The 12894-nt window shown below is 32.3% G+C and overlaps 1 protein-coding gene across 1 annotated transcript in view; it reads left to right on the forward strand.

Annotated features, from left to right (window-relative positions):
- Positions 1–12894, forward strand: part of LOC101590255 (PHD finger protein 14) — a 181566-nt gene that overhangs the window by 118914 nt on the left and 49758 nt on the right. The window lies entirely within an intron of this gene.

The raw sequence follows: 12894 nt of genomic DNA on the forward strand, positions 1-12894 counted from the left end.
TCTCTCTCTCTCTCTCTCTCTCTCTCTCTCTCTCTCTCTCTCTCCTGTTCCCCCCATCTCTCTGTCTCTCTTTCTCTTTTTAGATTTGTAACCTTCTTACTACCTTTGAAATTGATCTTTTTCCAGTTGTTCTCTTGGTGAAAAGCTTTCCACCTGCCCTAAAGATCAGCTTTGGGTTATACTCTGGAATTCAATTTCAGAGTGCTGTCTAAGGTTTCAGTCTTTACCATTGCGAATCCCAGAAGAGCTTCCTGTTTGTATCAGTGGCTTTTAAGAAGTGTCAAATAAGGAAGCTTTCCTTAACCAGTTCTGTTGGTGCAAAGTCTATCATAGTGTTTTTATTTTTTCTCAGTTTTTGACTCTATGTATGTATGGACATTTGCATGTAACCTAAAACTGGGATTTAGCCTTTTGAACCATCTGTGTTTTCTGTGAGAAAAAAAAAAAAAATGATTTTTGCCTGATTTTTCTTCAGTAGCTACTATCATAGATTTCCATTCACTTTGTATCCCAAAGTTTGAATGTGCACCGGGACCTGTCCTTGCTTCTGGGAGAAATGAAGCTGGGCAGTATTTTGAGTTTAGATCCAGATGATTTTATATAGTGCTGTGCTGCTCGCGTGCAGCAGAGTCTTGAAGCCCCATAATATATCCTAAGAGTGCTATTTGAATGCTGCCCTGGCTCTGAGAACAAAATTATATGAAGACTTGAGAAGTGAGCTGTATCTAAGGATTGTTCAGATGTGTGGGATTTTACAACCATTTAAAAAACTTGACAGGCACTTTCCATTGATAGCCATGGTGGTTAATAGGGAGCATGTAGGAGGTAAAGTCATTTCTTGAGTTTGTCAGTTTTTTCTTGTGTTTTCAACAAAGGATATTCTAAAATTTTGCCATAGTCCTGAAAATCTCTCATCTGAAAATTATTTCAGCCAGTTCAGAAGTCTTCACTTTGGTGCTTATTTCACTGACCAATGTCTTGCTTCAACAATAGTACACCTAGTGATTTTAAAACCTATTTTATTTATATTACAACATTGTGACTGGGAGAAAACAATATGACCTCTAGAACACAGCATTTTATCAAAAAGGGTAATGTTGGTAGATTCAAAGTGACTGATACAAGCAGCCTGGCCTCTAATTTATTATAAACTATTATGTGTAGCTGAATCTCCTGATTGCCGAATTATCATGAAACCTTTGGGCATAGTAAGTCTGACTATTTTAAATCCTGATTTAATTTCCTGATAAACTAGAAACTCAAACCTCGGATAAATGAGAAAGGAACAATACAAAAACTTGACTTAAAGTTTGAACCTCTTTAATAGTAACTGTTCCTGCTGTGTTGTCTGAACGCTCTCTGTCCCTTCCCAGAGTGCGCACTGCTCAGGCTGACAGAGGTTGGCCAACGCCGTTCTCCCCTGAGCAGTGGCCCTTCTCTCTGTGCTCGAAGGCCAGTGTTGGTGCCCACGTGTCTGACCCAAAAACTGGCTCAGAGGCACTGCAGTGAATGAGATCAGGGAAGCACGAGCCCTCCTGAATCACAGCAAGCTAGTTTCTTCCTCTGTTTCTACTTACCGTTTCCTTCATCTTGCCCTGCCCCTGATTAGTCTTGAGGTAAAATGAGGGCTTTCACATTTACATTTAAAGATATGCATATGTACTTAGGATGTATATATGAATCTGTTTCACTCGCTCAATTTTTTTATAAACCTAAGGTTGTACTAAAAAACCTGTTTATAATATTTTAAAGTTCTGTTCAATATTATTTGACACTAAAATATCATAGTATTTCCATCATAATATATGAGTGTAGCCTAAATGATGTTGTTTTTCTTAAAAAGTTACTGATAGAAATTGTATTTTTAAAAAAATGGTTCAGCCTGCTTAGGCAAACGCAGGGGCTGGGAATTCGATCACCAGGCCTACCTTGCCTGCCCTGTCCCTGGGGCACATTTGAGACTGCAACTCAGACTGGGTGACTCAGACTGGGTGTGGTGGCGCACACCTGTAATTCCAGCACTTGGGAGGATGTAAATAGGAGGATCCCTGAGAGTCCGATCTGCATAGTGCGACCTTGTAAACTCTATACTAAATACATTTTTAAAAAATGTTTAGTTGTATACTCTCTCCTGTAATTAAGCTGATTTGATGGTTTTCTTACGCGTAGGAATGGCTAATGCTTCACACATTTAGTTCTTACTGTGTAACAGTCTTTGACTTTAAAATTGGCAAAATATTAAAACGTCATGTATTTTGTGTGATTCACAAATGTTTTCGGTAGATGTTTTTAAGTATCTGAATTTTTAAATTTATTTTTTTAATTAAATGAAATTTAGTCAAATATATAACTTGTATGAAGAAAACAGAAGCCTGAACATAGTATAGATTATGTAGCGAAGTGTGGTATTTCTAAGGTATTCAGTTTTAAAGTAGAAACTAGTGTAATTTAACCATATATTGCAATGAAATATTTCTTTTTTGTTCACTTAGTTTTCAGCAAGATTTATATTTGCAATATCTGATTTATTTTTTTTACTGGCATATGTTAATGTTAGCTAACTGTCCCAGATTATTATAGATATTAGTGATTAGTCATTTTGAAAAACTGGAAATACGGCCACAGTTTGTTTCCTGGCTACGTAAATAGACCGTTAGTCAAGATACTTCAAGGTTATGTTCTTTATAAAACTGCATTCAACCTCATTTCCTTAAATTTTCTTCTATATAGCTTATAGATTCCAAAACAACACAGAGTTCTGAAAAGAAACCTGTAGTCTGTAATCTCAGGCTTAACCTGAAATTTGCATTATTTGTGCAGCATCAGCACTAAGCAATAGCAGAACAAGCTTCTGCCAAAGATGGACTCATAAACCCTTCCTCCTTGAGGCTGCTTTGGTCAGAAATTGGCAGTTTCTCTTCCCAAGTGGGCTGGCGTGGCTTTACTTAAAAATATTGACGCATGGAAGCATACGAAACAGCTATAACACACGTTTTAGCATGTATATTCTGCTTCTTAAATTAAGCACCCCTCTTTGTTTTGATTTAAGTTGGTTTTGTATTGCTTTGGACATATGAAATAATGTAATTAGTGAAATAAGATGTGAAATGAATTTAAGGCTAACATTGGATACAAATTGGAGAGTTGGTGGCTATTAGGGAATCCTTTCTCAGCAGCTCATTTCTTTTTAACATTCAGTCTGTGACTGAAACACAGAAAATAATTTATTTTAAAATCTTTTTCAATTAGAATTAGAGTATTAATCTTAGATTTTTTTGGTATGTCACAATCTCAGCTCTCAGCTCTGTAGATATGTTATTTCACTTAGTTCTTTTAACAGTCTCATGAGATGTATGTATTTCCATGTTATACGTGGAGAGGTAACTAAAGTACAGAGGTCCCAAACTGTAATATAAATTATTTGAATTATATATTAAATTATATAGAACGTTGCATTAGGTAAATAGTAATGTACTAAAATACATTTTTTTCTGCCTACAAAAATAATACTGTGATTTTTGACTAGTCACTGGCCTTTACAATAGTTGCCAAGATTTATTGAGGGTCTTACTATGTTTCAGTCACTGTGATAATATTCCGTATTTTATTTCACTTAATCCTCACAACCTTACAAAATAGATACAATTTTTATTCTTATTTTATGGGTGCAACACTTCAGAGTTCCTTGCCTGAAATCATATAACTAGAAAGTGCTGAAACTAGAAGTTGAATGTAGACTGTCCTGACTGGTAGCTCTGTACTAATTATTAAGCATTTTTCCTTCCCACACTACACCACTGAAAGGATTTGACTTTCATAGGACAAAAGTAGTAGACACTTGCACTTGCCAGTTTCAACTGTATGACATGGAATTTGTGTTGATGATACAGATTTGCATCAATGAAGCTATTACAAAAATAACAAATTTTTAATCTATTAATTTGTAAGTAAACTTGCCAGGTACATAAGCAAAGACAAAACCTGACCTTTACTTTAAATTCTGTCCTCTTTTCTCCCAAGCAGACAGAAACAAAAAGCCAAGTGCACTGCTTATTGTGGTATTCCTGGAGACTTAGAGAAGAATGTGTTGTGGCATACCCATAATCCCAGCACTCCGGAAGGCTGAGACAGGAAGATGCCAAGTTTGAATGCAGCCTGGGTAGTTTGGTGGTTTAGAATACGAAAGTTAGAAAGGACTGCAGCTGGAGCTCAGTGTGAAGACTCTAGATTCAGCCAGTACTAAACAGAGGGACAAGAAAAAAAAAAAAACACAAAAACAACAGATCAAGGGCTGGGGAGATGGCTCAGTGGAATAAGTGCTTCCCTGGCAAGCGCAAGGACCTGAGTTCAATCCCCGGTTCCACAAAAAAAAAAAAAAAAAGAGACTGATTGTGAGTGACTTAGAATCCTAATGGAATTTAAGGTAGCAGAGTATTAGGTATAACTCCTTAGTTTTCTTAAAGATAAATTCTACTTGGATTTAGTTGAGTCCTAAATCAGATTTCAATGGCATAATCCAAATACATATCAAATACAAATATATTTTTCAGCTCCTCTCAATTATTTGTGCATTTTTATCAAGAATTAGTTGAACTTCTGTTATAAAAGATGTGGTTGCTTCCTCTTGCATTATGCTTTTCCAGTAATTCTTACTTAACCTTCCAACAAAGCACTTACGAGATTCAGATGGTGTTCAGAACTCTTCACTTAGAGCCCAAAGCACCGAGAAAAGTTAGCATGTATCGCTTTACTGTTCAGCTAACGAATTCAGTTTTCCTCTAAGTTATTTGTAACTGCAGTGTTTCTTTGAAAACTGTTTCACAGTATCTTCTTTTTTGCTTGTGCAGTTTTGTTTTTTACTTTCTTTGGAGTTACTCAGTTGGGCATGGTACTCTCTTCAGTAGTGCTTTATTTGTCTGTGTGCCACTTTTCACTTTCTTTTTCTCAATGGAACTTAGAAGCATTAAACACATCTCTAATTGTAAGTGTACAAATTGATCTTTTTCTATGATGGTGACTTATGGGACAATTTTCACCTTATCTACATAGATTTAAAAATCTTATGTTTACCACAGTTGAAATGTTACTTAAAATTTCTCTTGAAAGATACAGAGGTTGTAAAAAATGTTAACCAAACATTTCCAATACAGTTTTTTTACAAAAGAAGATGGTTTAAGCCCAGGGATAAATATTTGAAAATTCCCTCCCTGAGGCTATTTGAATGTAATCAGCCCTGTAACATACTGATTAGGTTTGCTGTTTTTAGCTCACTTAAATTACATGCTTTCTCAGGCATTTTTAATATCTTACATTTGGTGAAAAAATAGCAAATTGTTATTTAAAAAAATAATCAGATATATCTTTCTCTTTGTAACTACAAACCCTTTTTATCTTTTTATTTTTTTTATTTTGGTACAGTATGTTTATTTTGACAGCCAACAGTAATGCAAACAGTAGTAATAGTAATACAAGAGGAGGCAACTCAATGTTTCAAAAGATAAAATAGTGTAGTCTTAATCTCTGAGAACCTGCACAAGATCATGGCATTCAGTTCGAGGTTATCTGTCTCTTTGGACCAGATTATATGTTATTTGAATCTGCTGTGGTAAAATGAGTATGTTTCATAAGACATAGTGCAGAGCTGCTATGATCTTTAAATGTTAATATTCTTTTCTTATCACTTTACTGTGTAGATACCCTTCATGAGACCCAACTCTGCCACTGCTCATCCTCGGAGGCAATCGTGGAAACCTCTTTTATAAGTGTGATTTTAAAAATGTGGATAAAACTCTCAATAGAGTACATAAAGTAAAGGAGAACAGCTATCTTGTCTTTTCCATAAGCTTATCACTGCAGAGAGTTGCCTTTGCTTGTCAGGTTTGGATAGAATATAACTGATTGGATTGTTACTTAGTCTGACAAGGCAGTTAATTTGCCTTGTGGATTTTTTTCTCTTCTCTTTTATTTCTTTTTCTCTTTTGCACTAATCAGAAATATTCGATATGTGCATTGTTGAAAAACATTGGATGAATGTCTGTCAGAATTGTCCTATAAAATGTTTTTCTTGCTTGCTTCTTTGGCAAATGATGATACACGGTGTTTGGACTCTGAAGAGTTATGGAAGCCTCTGGGACTTAAATGCAATATTATGTATTTCTCTTTGTTGTTGAACAGTCCAGTAACTAACATGAAAAACAACGCTTTCCGTTAGTCTGCTAATCTGTTTCATCCAGCTCACTGCATTTATTCATATACGAAATGCTGCTGCAATGGAAAACAATGATATACGCATATTAAATGTTATTTCCATTGAAAGACTTGTGAACTATATGACATCCTATTTTTAACTCTTTATTCCTAGAATGAAATTATTAATATTAGCATGAAATTTTACAACTTTTGATCTTAAGCTTATGAATACAAATATATATGTGTTGATCTCTGGGTATTTTTTAGGAGTACTCAAGTTTATCCAGTCCTTATTGTTTTATTTAATATGAACTTACTGTGCTCAGAATTATTTGAGTTTTTCAACCTTAAATATGAAGTTATGAAATGAGGAGGGACATACAAAGCTTGTTGATTATACAACCTGCCAGCTGAAAGATCATCACCATCTATCTTTCCAGAGGTTTACAGAATTAAAATTTGATCTTCAAGCTTTAATGATCCAGTTTTAAGTCAACGACAGAAACACATTGACTATTCCATCACTCAGTCTTGAACTTAGAAGAGACTGCATTGAAGTGCACATGTCCATGTAAATTCAACATACCTTTTGTAATTTCCTGATTTATTAATGTGATTTTGGACTTCTTTTTAGCTATAGTGGCAACTGAATATTGTTGAAATTTTAGGAATAGAGTAGGAAATGTATAGATAATCAAATGCAAATATAATTATAAAGTTTCTGTATGCTAATAATCTATAGTTATGGTTGGATATTTAATGAAAGTAAAATATGTGTAATTACATATGAACATATTAATTTATTAACAATCTTATAACATTGAAGAAAGATATCAGTAACCTCTAGCAAAATCAGTGTTTTTTGAGTAAAAAAGGATTATTTATCACTATTTAAGTTTATGAAAAAGTTGGTAGTTATTATTATTGCTGAAGTACAGATGATTTTAAGAAATATAATGGGTTACCAGCATCTAAATGGACTATGCTAATATATTAGGCTGTTACCCTCTTTCAGGTTTGTTGAGAAAGTATAATAGTAATGTCTATCTTATGTTAGGGTTTTTGTTTTTGAGAAATCATTAGGGATTGTAATTTTGATCTCACTGTTAATCATAATCTTTTCACCTTGATTCTAATTTGAATACTTCATAATCATTGTTTTCTATCTTTTCATTTTCATTAGTATATATGCTCTTCTGTGTTTGATGTGCCCCTAAGATCTTTTTCACATGTTACAGATGCAAAAGTTATAAGATGGTGAATTCTGCAAAACATGTAGAACTTTTGAAGGGAGTAGAATGAAATGTTTTCTCTTGATCGTCTCTGAAGCACTACTGTATTTCTATAATACACAATTAACCCCAGTTGTTAACCCATAGATGTTCCAGTTGCTATTAAAAAAATTAATGTAGGAGAAGATGACACATGAAATGATTCATGGTTATTTCCTAGAGAACCAGGAAAAGAGGAACACTAACATATAAAGGAAATTGAATATTTTTGAAATATGAGAATGATACAGTACTAAATAGTTGTGGTTTTCAGACTGTTAAGCATCAAAATCACAGAGAAGCTTTCTTATAAAATATATTTTCAGGCCCTAGCCTCCTCTGTGACCTTTCTCTCCCTACCTTACTCCTTCTGCCTGCCTCTCTAGAGTTTCTGTTTTCAGTAGTGATTGGGGGAAGACTGAAGATTTGCATTTGTCAGACATTCCAAGGTAATGCTAAGTTAGCTTATCAGCCAGGTTATTTTGAGAACCATTGATACATAGTGCATTTTAAGAAATCATTGCCTTCCTTTAATGTTAATTAATGAGTATGACTTTAATCTTTTTGTAAGGCCCCTTTGGTTTTCTAAAATTTTGTTTCGAATTTGTATTAATTTAATCTATAACAAAATATAATTTCTTTATTTTCATAAATTCAGTTAAACGTGCTATACTTAGAAGAATAACACTGGAATGCACAAAGGAGTCAAAGAATATAACCAATTAGTTAATTTTATTGTTTCAGAAAAAGGATTTAAAGTTAGGGTTGTTTTTGAATATGAAAACAAAATGTAGCCTGGTCTGTTCTTATCATTGTCATTCATATTTATTGAGTCATTATCTGATTTTATACTTACTGTGCTAAAATCACTGACCAGTATTACTCACATTTTAATATTTCCTTTTTTATATCTTATTAAATCACTCTCAAAAACATTTACTTATTTGATAGACATAATTCATGAGTATTTTTTACTTGAGTCACAACAAGATAATATATGAATATTTCATCAAAATCTACTCAAGAAATTGAGGACTGTGCTTCAGAGTAGAATATTTATAGTATTTTAAAGCTCATTTTAATTTTCTGAAATAGCTTTTAACAATTGAAACTTGTTTGAGAAAGTTAAGTTAGAATTACATGGCAGGTAAAGGCAGAAATTTTTCCCCAGTTGGAATCAGCACTTTGTAAGTTTATATAGTGTTAGTATTGTAATCTGAGATAGGCATGCTTTAGAAATAGCTTTGTGTGAGGCCTTTTCCCATAGTGCTCTCTAAGGTTTTTTGTAGGCCTGCCAGTAAGATGCACTGCTGTTCCAGGTACGTACCATATAATGTGATGAAGTAGGATGTTCATGCTAAACTTTGTAAATAAAATTAGAATGACCATCATCATTTCCTTTCTTTAATTTATGTTGCAAAGTCAGAGTCTGTGTTACTTATTAGAGCAAAATTAGTTAACTATAAGCAAAGAAATACAAAGTTAGGTGAATCCTGAACATAGTAGCAGGTTGTACTGCTGAAAAATTTCTAAGGGCACGAGGAGATAGAGATCAATTTATTAAAGAAAAAAGCGGTCATGTCTCACATATGAAAAGGTCTAATTCTCTCATGCTGTGTGAGGTGCTCGACCTTATTGTAGAGTTTTGTATCAGTTTTCTTTCAGTAAAAAAAAAAATTCAATTCTAATATTATAGTCTGACCACTAGAACCATAAGTGAACTGATCGCCTTCTTTAAGTGGCTATAAAATATGGATTTAGATTTGTATAATATTCCAAATATTTTTCAGTTCATATACATTTACATGTAAAGATATTTTTTAGTTTTTTCTTACTAGCCATGTATTCATTATTGTCTGATAGAAGTTTATAGTAACGTTAATGAAATAGATCCATGTCCTTCACTAGTCTTATTTGTGAAAGATGATTTAAGAGACAGTGTGTAATTATTTTGTATAAAAATGCTCATGTAGGTGATTTGCACTAATTATTGTAAATTGAAAGGAATAAGAATGTATGTATTGGTGTGAATTGTTATTTTGATATTGGTAGAATGCAGAATGTTGTGCAAGCTTGTGTTATTCTAAAAGTAGTTTAACTAAAGGGCCAAAGCTCTTTTTTGCTCCATCTATTAAGATGTTTTGTTGAAATAGCTGGCCACCATTAGATAAAATGACCTATCACTATTGGTTCATAGATTTTTGTTAAGTGTTCAGGGTATTACTGAAGTTTTCATTTAGTAATACAAACATTCAGGACTAACTTTTTGATTTTTCTGGAATGAAGTTTTGTCTAGAAATGACAAAAAAAATCCAGTCTACCAATTCTCTTGATTTACAAAATTTAACAGGTATATTAGTATATATTTTTAGACAGTTCTTTATTTTGCTTTACATAGACTTTGAAGGGATCGAAGTAAATTATTTAATTGATTTAAAAATGACTTTTGTAAAGATCAGCTTCATCAAAAAGGTACATCCCCTTTTTAAGCATGTACTATGGATTTTGATTCTTCCTGAAGTTTTAACTTCTCATGTGGCTATAAGTTATTTATATAGGAGATGTGTTTAATTGTTTTAATTAGTTTGTAAAAAGTACTTAGTTTAGCCACCCCTAAAGGACTTACTAATCAGAAATTAAGAGAGTTAAAGAAACTCTTCAGAACACTGTCACCCTGTCTCATAGGCACTGGAGGAATAAATCAGTTGGTTGTTTCTTTCTTGTTTGCATACTGTCATATCCACTAAATGCAAAATTGATTACTTGTCATGTGGATCGTAACACTTATGAAGAGAAATCATTTTCTTCTTTTTTGTCTTAATCATATTCTAAGTGTTTTGAATACATCTAGAAATGTGTTTATTAATGCATTTATTAAGTAAGTGTAAAAGAACATATAAAGCTGCTTTATTATTTGTATCTGTAACCTGTGTAAAATCAGTATCTAGAAAGGTGTCTTTAGGAAGAAAGTAAGCCAACAGATTTCCTTTTATTATTTATTTGTCTTGTTTAAAATTTTAAGTGTCATAATACCCTATAGAGTTAATGTACAGTGTATATATTAGAGTCATTAAAGATAACTTTCTTGTCCAGTTTGAATGTTATTTTGAAAATTCAGTGTTTATAGTTTAGTTTTATCTTTTAATCTTTTAAGACATTGCCGTCTTATAATGTGCTGTTGGTAAAATAATTTGTTTTTATTAGTCATTTGTGGCATTTAATAAACTTCTGTGCTGTATCATTATACTTTGTGGGTCAATGGTTCTTTTTATAAGCTTTGTAAAAAACATTTTCATTCTTTTTTAATTAAGTATATGCTGTAGTGTGCTGCAATTACTATGTTTATAAATAGATATAGAGATAGATGTCATGAATAAAATTGTTTAATACCTACTTTAACTTGGTTACAGTTTCTAAGTAGTAGATGATTATAGATTAATATGAAAGCTCTGATTTTCAGGATTTTAAAGTAATCTAATTGTATCATAGACCTTGTTGATCAGTTAAATTTGATAAAGATTACAGAGTATTTTGTGTGTAGGTGAAGTTAACCAAACAATTATTTTGACTGCCTCAATTGTTGATTGATTTACTTGAGTTTATGTGTTTTAATTCTTGTGAACTCTGTTAGAGTTGATTTCTCAGGATATTAGTAGCACAGAAAGCTGTGGACTTCTTTCAGCTTAGTATTTAAGGGTAGAAAGAAGCAGACTTTTCCCACATGGAAATAATTTTAGAAATCTTAAAGGCAGCTTACTACATGTATTTTATTTTGCTTATTAGTCAAGTGCCACTAAGGTCGCGTGTTATTTCCTTTTTAATTTTCCTTTGTTGTAATTTGGAAGTTCATAGATTATTAACCATTTGATTTTGTTACTTTTTCTTGAAGTTGCAATTTTTACTTATTGACAAATGATCCAGAACTTTAGAAAATGTTTTCACCCTCATTTCTCTGGATCCATGAAAAATGCATGCCCACTGAGTCATTCAGAAAGGTATACATATGAAAGGATTAATCAATAAGGATTAGATTATTTTTAAATAACATGCACATTACATTATCTCCTGACAGAGCTATCATATAAAACTCTTTCCCCCTTTTCATTATATCTTGAAGGATAACTTGATTTTAGAAGTAACTAAAAACAGTATCATTGAAACAGTAATCTTTACTTGTCAGTTTGCCTAGTATTAATCGTTTTCATGGTCTGGTTTCTCAGCCAACTGTGTTATTGGGAAAATTATGCTTATATAAGTAACACAGACAATGTCAGGAAGTGACTTGGTAGTTTTCAAGCAAGTGAAGATCTTGAAGACGAGGGTAAAGTTGAATATAAGAAACAAAACAGCTAACTAATGTCATTCACTCCAAATATCAAAGGCAGCGTCTATAATTTAGACTGATGATCCTAACATGACAAAGATAAGCTATTTAATGTATTCCTCTGTTTTATCATTTAGATTTCCTGTTAAAGATCATTGAAGTGTTACTTTCACTTTGAAACAGTATACCCTTAGCTTTGTAGAAAGCTGAACCTTCTCATCAACTCAGAAATGCATACACTCTCATTCCCGTATGGTTATAAGTAATTTAAATCTTTATTGAAAGGTAAATAAGATCTGTAGACAAAGACCATGGATTTGTGTAAGCTTTTTGCTTATTCTCCTTATTTTACATTTAAAGCTATCTACATAATTAATTTTTTTTCTAATGCTAGAACAAAATTGAATACTTGTAACCTCCCTTTAAATGTATTCTGATGGTTTGCTTTAGTATATGAAGTCCTTAGTCCTACTTGATTTTATTTTTGTAGTAAACATTTTAAAGTTCATTTGAGTCTAAAAGTTTTAAAGAAATTTCTGAACTTTATAAAGAATAAATTGTAGAGAAAAAAATTGCACAAACTTTAACATAACTGTTTTAAACTTCGTTATACCTGAATGGCTTATGTTTCTTAACTTTTCTGAAAATCTTGATTTCCAAAATGGATCTTTCAGTGTTTTTTTTTTTAATATCCTGATCTGAATATTTTACTGCAATATGTAGATTTATAGATTCCTCTATTGTGATGCTTTCTTAAAGTCAGTTGTTTGTATGGTGTTTAAGAACAGCTCCTATTTTCCTAATAAAAGTTATTTAATAGTAATTTTACACTTATTCAAGTAATATGTGTTTTCTAAATTTTTACTCCTGGTTTCTTAGTTTTAGAGTCTTTCGAGTTTTAAGTCAGTTTGAGTTTTAAATCAGAAAGACAAACAATAGGTAATCTGAAAAATTGAGAAGTACTATTTTTGAATGAAAAGCACAAAGAAAATGAGTATAACTCATTCTCTAAGATGAATACATCTGTGTTATGTGTTGATAAATTTTGGTCGTGTTATTCTAATTGATGCAAGATTCTTTTTAAAACATTAAAGTAATACACATTTTTCT

Source organism: Octodon degus, unplaced genomic scaffold (assembly GCF_000260255.1).
Source record: "Octodon degus isolate 3935 unplaced genomic scaffold, OctDeg1.0 scaffold00135, whole genome shotgun sequence".
Taxonomy (NCBI): Eukaryota; Metazoa; Chordata; class Mammalia; order Rodentia; family Octodontidae; genus Octodon; species Octodon degus.